The 20,594-nt window shown below is 45.6% G+C and overlaps 1 long non-coding RNA gene across 2 annotated transcripts in view; it reads right to left on the bottom strand.

Moving 5' to 3' along the window:
• Positions 1-9,778: 9,778 nt before the first annotated feature.
• Positions 9,779-20,594, bottom strand: part of LOC129499045 (uncharacterized) — a 30,019-nt gene continuing 19,203 nt past the window's right edge. For both annotated transcript variants that reach the window (XR_008662290.1, XR_008662289.1), the window contains exon 5: positions 9,779-19,783. This is a non-coding gene — a long non-coding RNA (uncharacterized LOC129499045). The remainder of the gene's footprint in view (positions 19,784-20,594) is intronic.

Raw genomic sequence — 20,594 nt, 5'->3', positions numbered from 1 at the left:
ATGTCACAGGGAGCATCCTTTGGGGCATTGCTGGCTGTCCTGGAAGTAGGAGGCAATAGGAGGGTAAAAATAGCAAGCGGCCATTCCTGTTCTGGATAATATTCATCACAGCGAAGTGAGCCTGCAAATTCGATGTTAATCTCTACAGTTTACATGTGAACAAACCAGAGTTCCAAGGAACCCAGCGACTCTCTGAAGCTTGCCAGGGCCACAACCGGCCTCCCCCCAGTGCCATCTCACCCCTGGAAGCCTGTGCAGGCATTTAGGTGGAGAGGAAACGGGTGCCATTAGCAAAACTTGAAACAGGCTTATTGTTTGCTCTGCTTCTAGCATCACAGAAGAGAACCAACCAGACCTCTCCACTCTACTTTCCAAATCTGTCTCAGATATGGGTTTGTCCAAACACCAGGCCCTGTAATAGATCTGGTGATAAATAGCAACACAATGAGTATGTGTGTGTTGAGGGGTGGGGGTGAGGTGAGTAGTACCCTGGCCTTCTAAAATAATGCTTTTCTGTTCCAGGAACATTACATATGTCATGTCATCTCCATTGGGGAAGGTATTATGTTCATTTTATAAACAGGGAAACAAGAAAGTTCATTAACTTCCCTAAGGTCACAGAGCTGGGAGCAACTGAACTTCTGTCTGAGGCCCTATCTGTGTGAGTCCAAGGGTTGGGCTTTTGCATTTAGCTCCAGTATGCATGTGCACGTGTGTATTTTCTGATTTTATGACTTGAGAAACAGTCTTGTGTCAAGTCAGAATATACCCTCTGTGAGAGAAGCCAAGAGTGAAGAAAGGTAAGATGACAAGGCAAGAACCCAGTTTCTCCACATCAAGTCTCAGGCCCGACACGGGACACCTCTAGCACCTACCATCCCCTGCTCTGGGCAGCGAAGAGACCTCAGCTCCTCAGGTAGATGCTGCTGGGAAAAGCCTAGAGCTCTCACCAGGCTCAGAAAAAAAAAAAAAAAAATTCCTCCCCAGACCTGCAGTGGGGCGATGGCTGCCCCTACCCCCCCCCCTTCATTAGTTCACTTTTTAACAAACGAATCAGAGTTTCAGATGAAGCCCCTATAAAACCCCTGGGCCACTCAGTGACTGCAAATTGCTAACAGATGTCTCTTTGGTTAGACTACAGTCCTATTCCTGCCAACGATAAAAATGAGAGGTTAGAGAACAGATCATTTTATTATCACACAAGGAAAACCAGCCAATTGAGTGTTCATGTTTTTCAAGTATATGTGACATGGATTTTGAAATCTGCTGGCAAAGGGACTGTATTTTTATAGCTAAAGAAGGCCTTGGCTATTAGAGGCAAAGTTCTGTGCATCTGAGTTTTATTCATTTGAAAACAGAATAAAATAGTAGTGTATCTGCATCAATTATACATTAGGGCAGGGAATTTTCTTTTAATCTTTGTTTAAATATGTTACAGGCCATTCCAACATATTTTATTGCTAAAACTTCATCAGAGCCTAAACCATTTCCTTATTTGTTCTCATTCTATAATCATATACAATAAATTATAGGATTTCAGCTAAAAAGATTTCAGCCTACATACATAGGCTGTAATTTTTTCCTTTTGTGGATAATGGGTAGAGCTTTTCATTACATATTTTTACTTATCAGGCTTAGAGTGTGGTTATCATAAGATTTCTATTTTGAGAGTGCTTATTAGCCTGGTTACACACTCCTAAAAATGTCAGTTGTCAATAACCTTTAAAATCCATCAGCTGACCTAGATTTGGGGCAAGCTTAAGTTAGCAATTAGTCTGACCATATTGTCTTTTTTTATATAGGGAAAACTTATCATCAAGAACATTCCTCTGGGGACACCTGGTTGGCTCGGTGGTTAAGTGTCTGCCTTCGGCTCAGAGTGTGGTCCCAGGGTCCCAGGATCAAGTCCCACATCGGGCTCCCTGCGTGGAGCCTACTTCTCCCTCTGCCTTGTCTCTCTGCCTCTCTCTCTCTGTGTATCTCTCATGAATACATAAATAAATAATCTTTAAAAAAAAAAAAGAACATTCCTCTGTATAATTATTTTTTGCCAAGCACAGGAAATACAAAAATAAAAAACCATACATTTACTGAGCTCCAAAAGTAGGGATGGCAGCTAAAAATGTCTCAGTGTGTAATGAAATTCAGATCCTCAATGTTCAACGTTAAACCTGAAGACAAAGATCAACATCGCAATTTCTAGAATTCCAATGAAGTTACACTTTCTTTGTGTTGTTCAAACACATATTTGCTAGCTCCTTTGTGGTGGGAGACGGTAAACCTCCTAGAGGGGAAATGACCATATTTATAACTAGCTGGTGCCAGAAACCCGAAGGCTGAAAACCCTTGTTTTTGTTTGGTTGTGCATGGCCCTGCGCCACAGAGGATTGCCTAGTGGCCTGTGCCTGCCACACATAAACTGCCTCGCCATGCCCTCTTAATCTTGAGGCTCTGAGTGTTCAGACGCTTCTCTGTATTTAATCATGCAAATGCAAGTCTCTCAGAGCTAGAACTCTTGGATAGAGAGGTTTCTAAACCAACCCAGGCACTGCACAGCCCATTGCTCAACACATCATCTCTTTAGAGGGATGCATCACAGTGACCTAAGCAAAGAGTAGGGACCTACAATCCATCAACCAATTAGCCAGGGAATCAGTCAGTCCGTCAGTCTGTGTTGACTAAGCATCTGCGGAGTGCCCAACACTTGCTCTCTAAATACATCTCTGGAGATACGAGATGAGTGAGCACAAAGGAAGTCTACAGCATCATCACAAAACCAAAACAGGATTTGCTGATTTAGGGCCAACAAAAATAACACGGAATAGCACGATGTGAGGAAGACTCCTGGGAAAAGTAGAATGGGCGGAGGAGAATAAGAGCGAGTGGGCGCGGGGTGTCGTGAGCAGTGCCATCCCCGAGCGAGCTGATAGGGGGGCGATGAGGGGTCCATCTGCGCGGGGCAGAGCGGGGAGGCTCCCTGGCCTGTCAGCCCCGCCACTGCCAGCCCCTCCGCCCTCCTCCCACCAGAGGAGCCCACCCTGGAGCCACCCAGGCACCCTCAACTCACAGTCCTTTTACGCTTGGTCCAGTTCTGTTCAGGCTCTGAAATTGTTAGCATCAGTTTGTTGAGCAAACTTACATGTTCTGAGTTTTGATACTGTCACATAAGAAAGAAAAAGGACGGGATGAATGTTTCAGAACTCGGCATCTGAATTTGTTCATTCCATGCCAGATGCGTCTAAGGATTGCCTCTGAGTGGCACGGTGTGGCTGCTTCTGCATGTGTTTAATTTCTTGATTTCACTAACAGCTTGGATTTTTTAATGGTGCTTCTGACTCATTCACATGTGGTTGCCTGACATGCACCCACACACCATTTGCTCACAAATGTCAGAGACTGAAAACACCAAGAGGCTTGTCCTGAAAAACCTGGGCCTGGGTCACCAGGAAGCCACTCTAGCCACTCTAATATTTGAAAACTTCCTCATCTCTCAGCTCTATGTTTCATATCATGTGATCCTGGAATCCTCCCTTATGCACATGCAAGGAGCTTTGGCAAGGTGTCACACTGTACAGTGAAGGCTGAACTAACATTAGGGATTTTTTTTTCTCCCTGAGTGCTAGAGTTAGGCCCTAGGGAGGATTATCCCAAAGTCTTCTTATCCCCTGAAGACAGCCTTTTTTGTTCTGATAGATTTTACTTTTTAGAGAAGTTTTAGGTTCACAGCCAAAGTGGTCAGAGAGTACAGAAGTTTCCCATTTACCCCTGTCCCCCCACCACGTACAGCCTCCCCACTGTCAATATCTCCACCAGATGCTGCATGTGTAACAATCCATGAACCTACGTTGACACCTCATTGTCACCCAAAGTCCATAGTTTGTATTTATGTTCTTTTTTTTTTTTTTAAGATTTTATGTATTTGAGAGCTGAGCACACACAAGAGAGAGCACAAGTGGAGGTGAGAGGGAGAGGAAGAAGGAGAAGCAGACTCCTCACTGAGCAGGGAATCTGATGTGGGGCTCAACACCAGGACCCTGGAATCAGGACCTGAGCTGAAGGAAGATGTGTAACCACCAAGCCACCTGGGCACTCCCACTCTTGACATTCTACATCTATGTGTTTCGACAACTGTATGGTGACAGATCCCTACCATTGCTGTATCATCCAGAGTAGTTTCACCGCCCTAACAACCCTTTGTGTGCTGCCTATTCTGCCCTTTCTCCCCCTAACCCCTGGCAACTACTGATCTCCCTGTTTTCATAGTTCTGCCTTTTCTAGAATGCTGCATGATTGGAACCACACAGTGTGCAGCTTTTGAAGATTGACTTCTTTCTTTAAGTTTCCTCCATGTCTTTTCATGCCTTGATAGCTCATTTCTTTTTAGCTCCATATATTATTCCGTTGTCTGGATGTACCAGACTTTATTTATCCATTCACCTACAGAAGGACAAGTTGATTGCTTCCAAGTGTCGGCAATTATGAACAAAGCTGCCATAAACATCCTTGTACAGGTTTTGTGTGGATATAAGTTTTCCTTTCAGTTGCATCAACATCAAGGAGTACAATTGCTGGATTGTATGATAGCAGTATGTTTAGTTTTGTAAGAAGCTGCTAGACTGTCTTCCAAAGGGGCTGATCCGTCTTGTATTCCCACCAGCAATGAGTGACAGTTCCTGTTATTCCACAACTTCATCAGCATTCGATGTTGTCAGTGTTTTGAATTTTAGCAGTTCTAATAGAGATGTGGTGGTATCTCATTTTTGTTTTTCCAATTCCCTAGTATAAGCTGTTTTGGCATAGTTTCATATGCCTATTTGCCATCTGTATATCTTCTTTGGTGAGGTGTCTGTTCAGGCCTTTTGCCCATTTTTAAATAAGACAGACTTTTGAAATTCAGTTCTTATCCTAGTAGATTATAGGTGCCAGAGAGAAGCCAAGTGCAGGGAAGTTACCTGTGGGGACTCTGGAGGCAGACTGCCTGGGTTGGGGTTTGAGTCCCCAGATCTGCCCTTGTCCAGCTATGTACTTTGAGCAAGTTATCTTGCCTACCTGTGCCTCCATTTCCTTATCTGTAAAACGGGAATAAAATTAGTAGTATCTACCTTGGAGGTTGTTATGAGAGTTATGCACATCAGTATATGTCATCTACTCAGAAAAATGCTGAGCACAGAGTGTGCACTCAGCATTCAGCATGCCTCCCAAGCAGACAAGGGAAGACACACTGTCTAAGATGTGCTTCATCACCAATATCACATCAAGACTTACCAGTACTAGTGCTTATCCTTAAGAGCATTGTTCTGTGTTGCAAATTTTAATCATCTTATCTCCATTTGCTAACTGAGGGGAAACAATGAGCCCGGGTTGGACAGCCAGGGAGTGGCAGCACTGGCGTTTGACCCCAGGCCTATCTAGCGGAGTCTGGGTTCCTAATTACTTCTAAGCTTCCTTTAAGCTATTAGCTAACGTAAGTTTATCTGTTTCATTCAAAATGACATCTATAAGGTCAACTATATGAGATTGCTGATGTTTGGCTTTTCTGCCCTATATTTTGTCTGGTTTACCCTAATGGCGAAAAGCTTCATCATTTAGACTATGACCCATGAAGGGGTCTTGGGGTGCTAACTCCTCAGGGAGGACACCTGACAGCTGGAGCTGGGGCCTGGGGCGGGGTGGGACAGTCTGCCAAGCAGCCCCTGTAGACCCACTCAGCTACACACTGCAGCACGGGTGGGGCCCAGCCATTTGGCACTCAGGAAAACAAATTTCCTTACTATCTGAAAAACTATGATTACTGTGCTTTCAAAACTAACTCTGAGAGCCAGAACATCTTATTAGATACCCTATAAATAGTATTTGGCTCATTGTGAAAGCTTAATAGATATTTTAGAATTAGAAGAAAAGTCATAATAAGTCCCTTGTTTCTGGAAACAAAAGCTCTCTCTGGTCTTGCGGTCCTTGCCCGGCACTGCCGGGGCTCTGCAGGGCCCAGGCACCCACGCCCACCGGCGGCCGAGCACCAGGCACAGGCCGTCTCTCGTCAGGCTTCCTGCCTGGCCGGCCTGGGGCTCGCCTCCACTGTTCTCCAGGGACTCATAGTTCCACCACCTTCTCCAAGGAAGTCACTTCACTTCCAACTTGGATAAGAATAGCAGGAAACCCTGGCAAACTATTGTACCGTGTCAACAACACCGTTTCAATCCTGTGATTGGAAACGCAGGTGCTTCAGTATTGGCTGAGTCTCCCAACTGGCTCCTGCAGCAAGACAGGGGTACCAAGCCTAGTTTCTGCCCTCAGGCTCAGGCGTCTGCTTGGCGAGGCTTGGACTGCTGTGCAGGGATGGTTAGAGAAGGGGGCGCCGTCACTCCTGAGTGTCAATCGCATGCCTTGGCAATAAATTCAGAGGACATCAGGGATACCTGTCCCAAAGGAACAGATTGCAGCTGGAGCAGGGACAGTAGGACCTGGAAGGTGGCAGGGAGATGGGCCTGAGGACAGCATGAGGAAGGATGTGGAGGTGGGCAGGAAGGGTCGTGTTGGGGAGGTGCAGTTCTGAGGGAGAAGAGGTCGTGCACCCACGTGGCAGACAGCCTCCAAGTCCTCCAGGCCAAGGAGGCCACCTGCCCTTTGCACTGATGGACAACTGTCAGAACATGTCTACAGGGGATCCCTGGGTGGCTCAGTGGTTTAGCGCCTGCCTTTGGCCCAGGGCGCGATCCTGGAGACCCGGGATCGAATCCCACGTCGGGCTCCCGGTGCATGGAGCCTGCTTCTCCCTCTGCCTATGTCTCTGCCTCTCTCTCTCTCTCTCTCTCTCTCTGTGACTATCATAAATAAATAAAAAATTAAAAAAAAAGAACATGTGTACAGAGCCCACCTGCTCAGACCCCACAATGACCATCTCAGATATGTGGTTGTCCCCATGACAGGTGAGGACACTGAGCTGCAAGACTTGTCCACAATCACACCACAGGCAAGAGGTAGAATCTGGACACAAATCCCATGTTCTTTGCATGAAAGTCCTGCTTAAAAAGCCTGCCCTTTGCCCTCCCTCGCGTGTGAGCCACTCATAGCGGTAACAGGATCCCGTGTGCATTGCCTCTTTTCATCTGAATGGACACCCTTGTGACATGGTCCCATGCCTGACTTAGATGTGACTTACACATTGGAGACTTTTCTCTTTCCAAAGAGCCAATACCCCATTATGGGTGAGTGACATGAAAAACTGAATGTTCCGACAGCCACGGCCGGGAACAAGCTGGGCTGATCCTGGGCAGCCTGGGTGGGAAGGCAGCATGGCCAGGAGGTCACACCAGGAAGGGTGGAATGAGAGGTCCCCACGGTACAGTGATGGCTGGAGGACAGACTCTTCCTACATTCCTGGCCTTGAGCCAGGTGTCAATTAAAAGAGTTTTTACAGGAGCCACAGAAGCATATTAACCTTGTGACCGAAGGACTTGCTCAGAAGCGGGTTCTTTCTCCACACTCCCTGCATCTGTGGGCGACTGGTTTCATCCCTTAATACCCATCATGAAATGAAATATGTAAAACAGTAACCAAATCACTGACACCAGATGTGATGCCAAATGTTCGGAATTACCCAGACAGCTGAATCAGGGCCGACAGCCAGGCTTCTCCAGCTTCTGGGCCTGGAAAGTGACCCCGCGGGGGCAGTGGAGGTGCAGGCGCAGCTGTCACCTGGCAGCTCCTGCAGGAGCCCTGCCTTCCTGGGCCTGCCAGCACGGAGGCTATCTGGGGCGGTGACCCCGGAGGCTGCCTTTGACCTTGTATAATCAGTTGTTCTCTGGGGTTTATCACCTCCTGATTGGACTTCACAGCTGCTCTGGGAAAGAGCCCCCTTATGCCTTCTTGTTCCATTTTGCTGAGAAGTCAGAATCACCCACTAATCATTGTGTGATCAATCTTATTAAGATACTAACAATCTTGAGAGGTGCGGAAGTCCCCTTAGATGTTCCTAATGTCCACTGCTCAGAAATACGGCTGTGTCTTCTGTGTACCCCCATTAGCACTGAAACTATCCTGGGGCAGGGGCTTTGTTCTGCTGCTGACAGCTGCCACACATCAAAGGAGGTGCACCTCCACCACATCTCCCAGGCGCTCGCTAAGTGGCATTTGAGGGAGTTTGATGGAACAGTCTGAGTAAGTACTTGCATCTAATGAGATTCTTTTTCATGTGTTCCCACGCGCCACAAGAAGGTTTTGCATTTAACAGAATTATAACGCCATAACACTCCATTTTAATTATGGCCAGTGGCAGCTGGCACCCCAATTCACAGCACCAACTTTTTGTTAATGCTATGCAATTCACATATATTTATTCCTTCCTCAGTGATGGGAGCACAGTAGTCAATTGGATTGTGCTGGGCTGACTTAGACATAAGGAAGGTAGTAACAAGGGCCCAGTCTTCACAATCTGTTATGTTGTGCTACTCCCCAGGTCCTGAGACCCCAAAGTTTCCTAAAAGCCCACTAAGCCTCATAGAGCCTGATCTCCTGCTGTTCTTAATACTATGCATAAACAAGCTCCTTAGGCTTGCTTCAGAAGTCCTTTGGAATAAAATCAGACCACCACAGGATACTTACAGGTAGAAAAAAACATCACAAAAATTCATTCTTTTGTTTATTCAATAAGCAAGTTCAGATGACAAATAATAAAGAAGGTAATGAGTAGAATGTCCAAAGGTAGTAAAAATCGTGAAAAGAAATAAATTTGGATAAGGGATAGAGAATGTTGGACTGAGAATAGAATTTACTCTTTACTTGGTTAGAAGGCCTGACAGAAAGAATGGCATTGAGGAGTACCTGTAGGACAAGGAGAAATATATAGTGAGTCATGCCAATACCTGGAGGAAGAGTGTTAGGGACAGAAGGACCATCACAAGGGTCCTAAGACAGAACACAGTTGGCATGTTTGGGAAAGAGCAAAGAGGCTGTGGTCAGAGGTCTGTGAAAGAGTGGAGGTACAACGAGGAGATGAAATCAAAGAGAGAACAGGGACCGAATAATACATTGCAGCCAGCGTGAGGACGGGCTATTGTCTGAGCTGCATGAGAAACCAATAGGGTTCTAAGCAGAGGAGAGGAAGGCCATGGTCACACTTTAACAGGCTCCCCCTCTAGCAGTAGGTGAGTGCAAAAGCCAAGAGACCCATCAGGCAGCTAGGGCTGCCATCACAATATACCATAATCCTGATGGCTTAAACAACAGAAATGTATTTTCTCACAGTTCTTTCTATAAGCTCAAAGTACATGATCGAGGTGTTGGCAGGTCTGGTTTCTCCTCAAGCCTTTCACTGGCTCGCAGATGCCCACTGTCTCACACTGTCCTCACATGGCCTTTCTTCTGTGCTCACATCCTTGGAGTCTCTTCCTCCTCTTAAAAGGACAGCAGTCATATTGTATTAGGGTCTTACACTTATAACCTCATTGAATCTTAACTTTTTCTTTAGGTGCCTGTTCTCCAAAGACAGTTACACGGGGGGCTAGGCATTTTGGAGGAAGATACAGAGGGAGTGACTATAATAACGCCAACCAAATAGGACCATGCTTAGACCATGGGTCCACTGGCAGAGAAGAAGCTGGATTCAGGCACGCTTGCACCAGTTTTTGCAAGCAGCAGGATTGAGTGGAAGGAAGATAATAAATTGGAAACACTGGAAAAAAGATAAAGGGTTAGAGAATTGTTGTTTCTCTTTGAACTCTGTTTTTAGCTTCCTGGATTAAGACTGGCATTTTTGGAATTGAAAAGTATGATTTAAAAATAAAGAAGGAAGACAGTCAGCTTTTTATTTTGAAGTATAACATGATTTCAGTGAAGCACATAAATCTTAAATATACAGCACAAAATTTTTCCAAATGTACACACTCATATAACCACCACCCGAATCAAGATACAGAACATGTCTGGTAAACCAGAAACTCTCTCGTGCACTGTCCCTCCCAATCAACAACTCCCCAGAGATAACCACTATCCTGATTCTAACGTCATGGATTAGTTTTGTCTATTTTTGAACTTCATATAATTGGAATGTGTATTTTTTGTATATATTACCCCTTTCACTCAAAATTATGTGTATAAGGTCCATCCATATTGTCTCATGTAGCTGGAGTTCATTTATGTTCACTGTTGGGTTAGTATTTCATTGTGTAATACTACCTACCGATTCTACTGCAGATGGAGATTTGAGTTGTTTTCATTTTTTAATCATTATAAATATAACTGCAATAAACATTCCTGAATATGTCTTTTATTGGGCATATGAACTCTTAGGAAAAACCTTTTTATTCAGCAAGTAAGAGATTAGTCACTCATCTCTCATTTAAAATTGGTTTCTTTTCCTTTTTCTACACAGGACTTTGGTTAACACAAAAATAAGCACTTTAGGGCACCTCAGGCATGACCATGTTCAAAGATGCACTGGATCTACTTCATCCCTGCTCAGAAGAGCAGGAATTGTTAAGTTTTCAGGAATTTTGTAAACTGATTGCTGAACATAGACATTATTTCAAGTTAATTTATATAAACTCAAATTAACTCAAAAAAGTTGAAGAGGAAAGAACAGTTCCAAACTTATTCTATGAGGCTAGCACCGCCCTGACAATGAAAGTCAAGCACACTAAACAAGGAAACTACAGATCAATATTCCTGATGAATATAGATGCAAAAACCTTCAACAAAATGCTAGCAAACAGAATTGAATAGCACATTAAAAGGATTATACATAATCACCAAGTGGAACCCAGTAGAATTTATCCCTGGGATGCAAGAATGGATCAACATATGAAAATCAGTTAATATCATATAACACATTAACAGAATAAAGGGGAAAAAAACATGTGATTATCTATATTGATGCAAAACACGCCTTCAACAAAACTCAACACTCTTTCATGATAAGAACATTCAATAAAACAAAACTACCAAAAAAAATTTAAAAAAATAAATATAAATAAAACAAAACTACCTCAACATAATGAAGGCAATTTATGAAAAGCTCACAGCACCATAGTGGAAAATCAAAAGCATTTCCTCTAAGATCAAGAACAAAGATGACCATTTTCACCACTTATATTCAACATAGGGCTGGAAGTCATAACCATAGCAATTAGTCAAGAAAAAGATATAAAAGTATCCAGATTGTAAAGAAGGAAGTAAAATTAACATCTGTCCACAGATGATATGATATTATATATAAAAAAGCCTCAAGATTCCATACACATGTACACACAAACACACATACATGCACATACCGTGTTAGAACTAGTAAGTGAATTCAGTGCAGCTGCAGGATATAAAAGCAAAATTCAAAGATCAGTTACATTTCTATACACTAACAATGAATAATTCAAAAAGGAAATTAAGGAAACAGTTTAATTTCCAATTTATCCTAAGAATAAAATACTTAGGAATACATTTACCCAAAGAGGTAAAAGACGTATAACAATGAAAACTACAAAATTTTACTGAAGGAAATTTAAAAAGACACAAATGGGTGAAAAGACAGTTCATAGTTGGAAAACTTAATATTGTTAAAATGTCAATACCACCTGAAGCAACCTACAGATTTGACATCAAAATCCCGGTGACGGGATCCCTGGGTGGCACAGCGGTTTGGCGCCTGCCTTTGGCCCAGGGTGCGATCCTGGAGACCCGGGATCAAATCCCACGTTGGGCTCCCGGTGCATGGAGCCTGCTTCTCCCTCTGCCTGTGTCTCTGCCTCTCTCTCTCTCTCTCTCTCTCTCTCTCTCTCTCTCTCTCTGTGACTATAATAAATAAATAAATAAATAAATAAATAAATAAATAAATAAATAAATAAATAAATGATTTTTAAAAATCCCGGTGACATTTTTTGCAGAAATAACAACATCCTTTCTAAAATTCAAACTCAAGGGATCCTGAATAGGCAAAACAATCTTGAAAAAGAAGAACAAAGTTGGAGGTCTCACAGTTCCTGATTTCAAAACTTATTACAAAGCTACAGTAATTAAAACAGTGTAGTACTGGCATAAAGATAGACATATAGACCAATGGAATAAAATAGCCCAGATATAAACCCTTGCAAATATGTCCAGTGACTTTTGATAAGAGTGCCAAGACTATTCCATGAGAAAAAAAAAAAAAACAATCTTTTCAAGAACTGATATTGGGAAAAGTGGATATCCACGTGCAAAAGAATGACCCTTACCTTACACCATATACAAAAATTAACTCAAAAAGGATCTAAGACCTAAAACTATAAAACTCTAGTGCTTAGAAAGTGTCTGGCACTCAACAATTAGACACTCAGTACTAACTGTCCTATGAACAAATGAAATTTCAAGTTCATGAACACACTGCCCAGTGAGCACACACTCTGCTGCCTGTTTCCTTTCATGTCTGAACAGTGCACACACTGAGGAGGGTGAGAACCACCTGCTAGGAGCTCCCCAGGGAAGACCTGACCAGCCCTCTTAAGTTCAGGTGGGAGTCCCTAGAGAAAGGCCCTGAGTGGGCAGGCTCAGTGATACCATCCTCTGTAGGAAAAGCCTCATTGCAGAGAGCACTTTCACTACAAAACTGTTTTTAAAAATTTTTGAAGGGGCACCCGGGTGGCTCAGTCAGTTAAGCAACTGCCTTCGGCGCAGGTCATGATCCCAGGGTCCTGGGATCCAGCCTCTGGGATCCAGCCTCTGGGATCCAGCCCGTCCTTGGTTCTAGCCCCATGTTGGGCTCCCTGCTGAGCTCCCTGCTTGTCCCTCTTCCTCTGCCCCTCCCCCCTGCTCGCTTTCTCTCTCTGATAGAAGATAAATAAAACCCAATTTTTGAAGAAAGAAGACAGGAAGTTTTTTGAATTTTTAAAGTTAATCATTGTCCTTTAGGTATCATGTGTCAAAGCCAAGATTCTTCCCTATTTATTTTCTGGTGTGTGGTTTCAGATCAGCAGAGCAGGGTCATTAGGTCACTCAAGAGACTGCCATTTGCCAAAAGAGCCATTATGACTTTAAAAAAAATTTTTTTTTGCTGTTGACACCACTGAGTATATGCTCTGCTGGTGTGCCAAAGCCAAATAATTCTGACCCTATTTATTTCTACACTTGGGGGAATCCAACAACTAGACACAATGAGAGTGAGCAGTTTTTGAAAATATGGCAGGCACCATACAATTAAACTTCATATACAAATTCTGAAGGAAATAAAGATGTATGTCTAAATTTCTTTATAGGAGATTAAATGGAAAACAAATATCTTATTTTAGTAGCTGAAAACAGCCCGTGGGTTTTATTAGGCAGAATCATAATGTCCTAGAACTTGAGCCAAGGCAGTTGTACGCAAGCCACCCTTGTTTATCTGCCTTCGGTACCCAGAATTTATTTCCTTCAAACTGAAAAATATCAAGATGGAAATGACACTTTTAAGAGCAAACAGATGAGCAGCTGGATTCTGCTCAAACTGAACTTGAACCAAGAGTCTTTGAAGCAGTAAGTTACATCACAGCAACAACGGCCTTTCTAGGAACTGGCCAGTCCTGTGTTTCAGATTTGAGAGACACAAGGCAAAATTAAGCAAGAAAATGATCAGTAGGAAGCCCCGCCCCCACCCTGACCTCTTCGTGGGTGCCTCCCTCCACCCAACAATTATTTGGTCTCCCTATTTCAGCACTCCCTGATCCCTTCCCCACTTCTCCAGGTGACAGCTAGAGAAAGTCATGTCGGAATCAGGACTAACAAAAACTGCCTGTTTAAGATGACCCTCTGGTGACCTGCTCCAGAGTCACTAAGAAACCTTGGAGAAAGATCTTTAATGAATTGCCCACACTTGATGGGAGTGTGGATAAGGGATGGGGCTGGGAGGCTACAGATCCACAGAAGCCTGGAGAGCTGCCAGCAGGTGGTACCCAGAGCCTGGCAGCTGTTCTGCTTGAGGCCAGAAGGCTCTGCAGCACGGAGAGGGCTGGAGGAGGGACAGACAGCACTCGCTTTTCAGTTTTCTGCTGGGATTCATTTGAAACAGTCTAACCAGCCAAAAAAAGGCACTTGCTATTCCAGTAGCTCCGAGCAAATGAGACGGTGAAGAAGCTGCCCCTTCCAAGTGCGTGATCAGCCCCTCCTGTGTGGAAAAGAGACAGCTCACTGGCCTGCCGCAGCCGGGAAGCTGGAAGTTCACCTGAACACATTCTCTGAGCCGTTTCCAACAGCAATAGGTTTGCAGCCTCTCCCTTCCCAGGGCATGCATCGCAGGCACCAGGCTGCCGCAGCCCTGCTCTTCCTGATTCCTGATCAATAGGCTGGACAACGGGCCAGCCCCGCTGCCGTGGCTCTGTGAGCATGGGCTCGGCCCAGGGCTGCTTCGGCCTTCACTAGCCGTAGCTCATTCTCAGCTCCAGGTAGATAAGGCAGCCGAGGGCCCATCTGGCCTTTCCGGTCCTTGGCCCACACAGATGTGCCTGTGGGGTGACTAAGCCCCCAGCGGCCTGCAGCAGCATGGCCAAGGCTAATGTCCAGGGATGTTCCCAGACAGCTCCGTTCCTGAGCTCATCCTTCCTGGGCTCCTGCTGCGGTTCTAGGACCAGGGACACAGACCAGAACTGTTACCTATCTCTTAAAATGCATGGAAACCATGAGTAATGACTCCTCCATTGTAGGAATAACCCCCTGAAGAACAAAGAGGATCTACTACCTTCATATTACAGTTGAGGAAACTGAGGCAGCCAGAGAGAGCAATAGTGGGGATGACAATGATGTCAAACAGTGAAGATCCCCTCGGGGGAGAGGACACCAGCCATGGGTATCCTCGAGCCCCAGGCTCTACTTCTGCTCCAGTGCCTCGGGCCTTCTCCAGCTCTGCTCCCTGCCACCCTCCAGAACACACAAGCCTTAGTGTTCAATTGTTGAAGTCTCTATTAGTTGTCTTACTACCCTTGTCCTTAGATGCTGCCTTTTGTTCTTCATTTCCTGTCCTGCAGGGTCAGCCAGCACTAGTCCTGGGACCCAGCCTAGGGCAAAGCCCAGGACCCTGGTAACTTGCTGGGGAGGGATCCCTGGGTGGCGCAGCAGTTTGGTGCCTGCCTTTGGCCCGGGGCACCATCCTGGAGACCCGGGATCGAATCCCACGTCGGGCTCCTGGTGCATGGAGCCTGCTTCTCCCTCTGCCTATGTCTCTGCCTCTCTCTCTCTCTCTGTATGACTATCATAAATAAATAAAAATTTAAAAAAAACTTGCTGGAGAGAAGACAGTTGCTGCGGACATAGATAAAATTAGGTTTCCTGATTTGTGGTCTTGGAGTCCTTATTTTGTTCAATTGTCTTTTTTTGTTGTTGTTGTTCAATTGTCTTTTTTTTGTTGTTGTTGTTCAATTGTCTTAAAAGTGGAGCAGGGAGCAGGGAAAGGCATGGGAGGCAGTGGGAGGGTATCTCTCAGAGAGCCATACTTTGCAGGGAAGTATAATCTCCACTCTAATGGGCCTATTACTTCTATGAATGGGAACGTCCTCCCTGGTAATGACATTGGCCTTTCTTCTTTATCGCTAAGTTCCCCGTTTAGGGTCATCTCTTCCCTTTACTTTTGGTCCAATTTTAAATTGAAGGTGTTATTTTGGATGAATGATTTAAAGCTTCATAAATTCCTGGCTGTACATCAATCCATGTACACAGAAGCACTCCGTACACCGCCAGGGAGTAAGAGATGAGCATATCCAGACAAGATTGGTTGCCAAGAGCCCTTAAGTCAGTTACAATGATCCAAGTAAGGTTTTTATTGTTGTTGGGAGGTTTGGTTTTTTTTAATGCTTCTAGTGAAACTTTTTTTTTTTTTTTTTTTTTTACTGAAAGCTAGAGAACTATAAGAAATAGTTTAGCTCTAAAGAGAAAACTCAAAACAAGAAGAAGAGTCTCACAGGTTATCTTGGTGCAACGTAATCATAATAACTCTGTGAGTCTACTTTCATTTCGCAGGTGTCCAGATTAGGAAGAGCGATTGGGACAAAAGACCAACTATTTGGAGATAAATATGAATCTGCAATTTGAGGGCAATGCATCTCTGAAATTGTGAACTGCCACATATTGTCCAATTATGTTTAGCTATTTGAACAAAACCGACTCTAGAGCCCCTTGCCACCCATTCAGATACATGAATTTATTTCTAGAACCTTGGGGTGAGGCAGAAACCACACCAGTAAGCATTTATTCTCGTACTCATTGAAAGCATTTTTGTGCCTATAATGTGCCAGGATATAGAAGTGTCCAAGAGCATGAATAAAGCACACAGAGTAATCGGGGGAACAGATGTTAAACAAAAAAGTCACATAAATAAATTAGAATTGCAAAATGTGATAAAGGCTCTCAAAAAAAAGCAAAAGGTGTGCTGAGAGATTAAGGGTATTGGGTGTGGGGAGTAGCAGAGGAGTTAGGGATAGCAGAGGAGTTCTCTGACATTTAAGTGGAAACTTGAAGGATGAGCCACAGCTGGCCAGGCAAAGAGTATGAGGAAGAGAGCCCCAGGTAGAGGGAACAGCATGTGTAAAACCCCTAAGGTGTGTTGAGGAACCAAGGGGGTGCTAGTGTTAACTCAAGTTCGGTGAACCCAGGGAACGTGGCTAAGGGAGAGGCTGCATACACAGGAAGAGAAGACTTTCAGCCCCTGAGATACTAGTGAAGGATTTGGTATTTCATTTCTGATGCCATGGGGATCTCTTGAGGTTTTAAGGGCTGTGGCATGATTAGTTTTGCTTTTTAAAGTAATTTCTCCGGTTTCTTTGTGGATGAGAGTGGATGGGGAAGAAGTTGGGAAGAAAGACCAGGTGGGGACTGAGTTAGGATGCTAATGCAATAGTCCAGGAAAAAAAAAAAAAAAGAAAGGTTTCTTGGTCACTGTGGTGGCAGTGGAAACAGAACAGGGTGGATGGTGGTAACACGGATTTTGGAAGTGGAATCAGTAGGACTTGTTAATGAACTGGGTAAGAGGGAGAGGAAAATGTTAAGAACAGCTGCTTCACCTGTATCATGAGAAATGGGGAGCAAACTAGGGGGGCGGGGGAAGAGGAGGAAAACGTGGGCATGCTAAGTTTGAACCGTCTCCAAAATATCCAAGCAGAGAGTGGAGGAGGCAGCAGGGTGTGAGCCTGGGGCTCAAATAAGAGGTCTGGGGCCATACATTTGGGTCCTGACAGTACTCTGATGGCATTTAAAGCTGAGGGAGTGAGGGAGCAGGTAAGTGCACTGACGGCTGAGGGTGCAACTGAGAAGAGCAGCCAACGACGCTGTGAGGAGGGACTGCCAACAGTCAGACACGGAGCAGACCGAGGGACCGAAAACCACCGCCTCAGACGCGGAAGGGGGGAGTGGGGGGAGGGAAAAGCCAACAGGGAGGGGCCACCTCCAGCGAGTGACGAGTGACGCTGAGGAGTCATTCAAGAGTGTCCGCTCCCCTGAGCCATGCGGGGTCTCTGGCGGCCTCGGTGGTGCAGTCTGCCATGTGGCTGGCGTGGAAGGCCCAGAGGAGGAGGAGGAGGAAATGGGACCTTTGTTTCTAAAGGAAAGAGGGAGGGATTTGGAGGGAGGGTCTTTAATGGATGGGAGAGGATCTAGCGTGCTTTTCAAGGATGTGCGGAAGCCTGGGATGGGGGTTTGACTTGCCTGAAAAAGCCTGGTCTAATCATCCCAGCCCTGTCAGTACTGGGATGTGTCATATCCTGCTGGCCAAAGGGAACCAGGATCCTGGGGTCTAGCCCTGTAGCAGGTGCTCTGGGCACCAAGGCCTTGGCCTCACATTTGACTTTTACTTGCCCTCATCTGCTGCCCTGTCAGCTGCCAGACTGTCAATTCCATTTGCAATGTGTCTTCTTTCTCTAGTCCCTGTCCTCCTGGGTGCAGGGTAAGGTGAGCACCCGCAAGGACTCGGACTTCACCTCAGGGGCTCCGAGCTCCACCCTCAGAGGCTCTGGGCTCCACCCCCAGGGGCTCGAGGTTCCACCCCAGGGGCTCAGACTCCACCCCCAGGGGTGCAGAGCCCGCTGCGACAAGCTCACCTCCCACAGTGTCGCCAGCACTCGGATTCACGCACACCCCTTTGGCTGATTTCCCAATTTGCAGAAGTGATAAGGTACTTTCATAGAAATTCTGAGTCCTAGAGACTCACGGTTTGCAACTACAATACATCGTGTTATCCACCAACAGCAAAGGAGGCTAGTAACCCTTTGTCTAAACAAAAGATTCAACTTAGTGTCTTAGGAAAAGGACATCCCTGAGAATCCTGACTTTTTAGAGGCTGCCCTCTACCCGACCCAGCACCCCCTCCCCCTTCCCAGAATTCATGACATCGGAACACCGGCTTTCCCCTTTTCCTTGAGACTCAGGAGGGCCGAAGCAACAGCCTTTTGCTTTTTCTCTCTCCCCTACCAAGGGGTGAAGGAAGGGATCCATCCTATTGTTCAGAGGCACCAGCTCCTTCCCCTAAATCAGGCTGAGAAGGAACCAGCCAGCTCTTACCTCCTCCTGGTTTTCTTTCCCACCCCAGTTATTTTTTGTCTCCCCTCCCCCAGCCCCAGCCCCTACCTCTGAAGCCATTTATGAACTGTCATGTGCCACCTGAGCCTCCAGTAAAAACAAAAAACAGGCCAAAAAAAGAAAAAAAAGTGGTCAAAAGTAGAAACTGGGAACTTACAAGGAACTGTTGCAATAGTGTCTGTTCTAAGAGATTCTACCCGACATTCTTGAAATCTTGAGAAAAGCTGAACTTACTTCCAACCGGGCTTCTTTGCTTTAAGTGAAACAACTACGTCTCTCCCCTTGCACTGCACGCCCATCGCTTCCCTTTCACACCAGGATTGACGGTGGCCCAGAGCGAGCAGAGGCGCTTCTGTCGCGGGACTCCCGAGGCCTGGCTGGGCCGCTGACTGCAGGCGGCGTCCGGGAGGTGGCGCGGAAGCCCCCCCCCCCCTTTGTCCGCCGTGCCCTAGAGCGACCTCTCACCTCAGCTCTGCGGATCAGCCGCAGATTAAGCATTCCAGAGGGGGGAGGAGTCCTCTCTCAAAACAAGTACGTGGGAGCAAATGTTTTAATGAAATATTAAGTTGAGCAGACCAGCTTCCGTTACTAAGAAACTGGTCGTCACACCTTCAAACACTCTGCTGTTGAAGCACCGGCTTCCTCCAACCTGGACCAGGCGCGGCCTTGAGCTGCACCAGTGTGCAGCAGGCGAGCGAGCAGGTGCAGGGAGGTCAGGCCCCGGGCTGCAGCAGCCCCGAGGGGCCAGGGGCCGTGGGCGGGAGAGGACGCGCTCCCAGCCTCCAGCGACAGGCACAGGGGCACTGGGACTCTGGTTAAGGGGCCGATTTAGAGAAGCACTTCCAGGATGTGGCTGTATGCTCTTTTTCATTTTCAGGGCTTTGGAAATGTACTCGGAATTTCACACGAGATAGACAAGCCTCTAGGCTACGAGCGCTGCCACACAGGGCATTGGTTCCTAATGGCCTCCCGGAGGCTTGGCGCTTGTCCTAGATCATGCTTTAAGCAGGACTTACTACCCCATGATTCACACCCTGGAGTCTTCTTTAAAATGTAATCCAAGAGACAATTTTTCATCTAATTTGAATCATTACTTGTTGAAGTACTAAACACTTTATCAAGAGATGGATAGGGGGGATCCCTGGGTGGCGCAGCGGTTTGGCGCCTGCCTTTGGCCCAGGGCGCGATCCTGGAGACCCGGGATCGAATCCCACGTCGGGCTCCCGGTGCATGGAGCCTGCTTCTCCCTCTGCCTGTGTCTCTCTCTCTCTCTCTCACTGTGTGCCTATCATAAATAAATTAAAAAAAATTAAAAAAAAAAGAGATGGATAGGGGAGTAGGTAGCAATAACGTCACCGAGAAATATGAAAAGCCTTCTACAGTAGCTTGAGCTGACACACACTTATTTAGGGACATGAGTGATGGTGATCCTGTGCATGAAGAAGATTGGGTATAACTGGTAACAGAAGTGGTAATAACATGCCATGATTTAATCATTTCTTCTCTCTTCATAAAAATGGTTGAAATCTGTTAATTTTATTATTTTTTTAAGATTTTATTTATTTATTCACGAGAGACACACATAGAGAGAGAGGCAGATACATAGGCAGAGGGAGAAGCACACCCTGGCGCTAAACCACTGTGCCACCAGGGCTGCCCTGTCACTAGGTTTTTTTGCTTTTTGTTTTTTTGTTTTGTTTTGTTTTCCGTCACTAGGTTTTAAATGGAAATGTGTGTGTGTGTGTGTGTGTGTGTGCACACCCTAATTTTAATGGATGGACTAGCTACATTGTCTCTGGTATCACTTCTGTGTATCCATGCTCAATAGAAATTGGAAGGAACATATAAAGCTTTTCTTACATGGGGACATCTTTTAAAAACTAGGCCGAGGAACGCCTGGGTGGCTCAATGATTGAGCGTCTGCCTTTGGCTCAGGGTCTGATCTTGGGGTCCTGGGATCGAGTCCCACATTGGGCTCCCTGCAGGGAGCCTGCTTCTTCCTCTGCCTGTGTCTCTGCGTCTCTCTCTGTGTCTCTCACAAATAAATAAATACAATCTTTAAAAAAAAAAAAAAACTTGGCTAAGAAATTAATCCT

The sequence above is a fragment of the Nyctereutes procyonoides genome, unplaced genomic scaffold (assembly GCF_905146905.1).
Source record: "Nyctereutes procyonoides isolate TBG_1078 unplaced genomic scaffold, NYPRO_anot_genome, whole genome shotgun sequence".
Lineage (NCBI taxonomy): Eukaryota > Metazoa > Chordata > Mammalia > Carnivora > Canidae > Nyctereutes > Nyctereutes procyonoides.
The sequence above is the reverse complement of the archived record's forward strand: the minus strand, read 5'-3'. Positions and strand labels throughout refer to the sequence as shown.